This window comes from Carlito syrichta, unplaced genomic scaffold (assembly GCF_000164805.1).
Source record: "Carlito syrichta isolate Samal-C Ts95f unplaced genomic scaffold, Tarsius_syrichta-2.0.1 Scaffold89862, whole genome shotgun sequence".
In the NCBI taxonomy this organism is placed as follows: domain Eukaryota; kingdom Metazoa; phylum Chordata; class Mammalia; order Primates; family Tarsiidae; genus Carlito; species Carlito syrichta.
In genome coordinates this window covers 1-493 of record NW_007033958.1, presented here as the reverse complement: position 1 = coordinate 493, position 493 = coordinate 1, and the positions used below count along the sequence as shown (strand labels likewise).

Below are 493 nucleotides of genomic sequence, written 5' to 3'. Positions count from 1 at the left end.
GGTCGTCAGCACCGTCCATCATTTCTCCTTGCACAGTAGGGTTGGAATACTGTGGCCGACGCCCATAGGGCCTCCGCCTTCGCCTTGTTGAGCCTGGCCTTCGGGAGCACTCTCCGATTCCTCGTTCTTTCCCACACTCTCACTATTCTGGTGATTCTGCTGGGAATTGCGGAGGACCCCTACGACGTGGATAGCGTCTATAATGGTTACGGTCTGCCGCATATTCACTGCCCTGAACAAGAACACCACTAGGCCTGTAACATTTGCTGCCTCCGCACCTTCTTCTCCTTAATCAACATCAGACTCCACAGCCTCTCCTTCTCCTACACTGCGAAGGTACTCCCTGGGGTTATTTATTCGGTCTGGTGTACAAATACAACTTCCTTGGTGTCATTCCTGTTGATAAACTCATATCCGTTTCTTGCACGGAACCATTTTACTGTTCCCAAAACCTTCCTTGCGATGACCTTCTCGTCCCCGCCAGCAGGAGCCG

At 52.1% G+C, this 493-nt stretch overlaps 1 pseudogene; it reads right to left on the bottom strand.

The window, feature by feature from the left end:
- Positions 1 to 4: 4 nt before the first annotated feature.
- LOC103260872 lies at positions 5 to 485 on the bottom strand (annotated as a pseudogene).
- Positions 486 to 493: the final 8 nt, after the last annotated feature.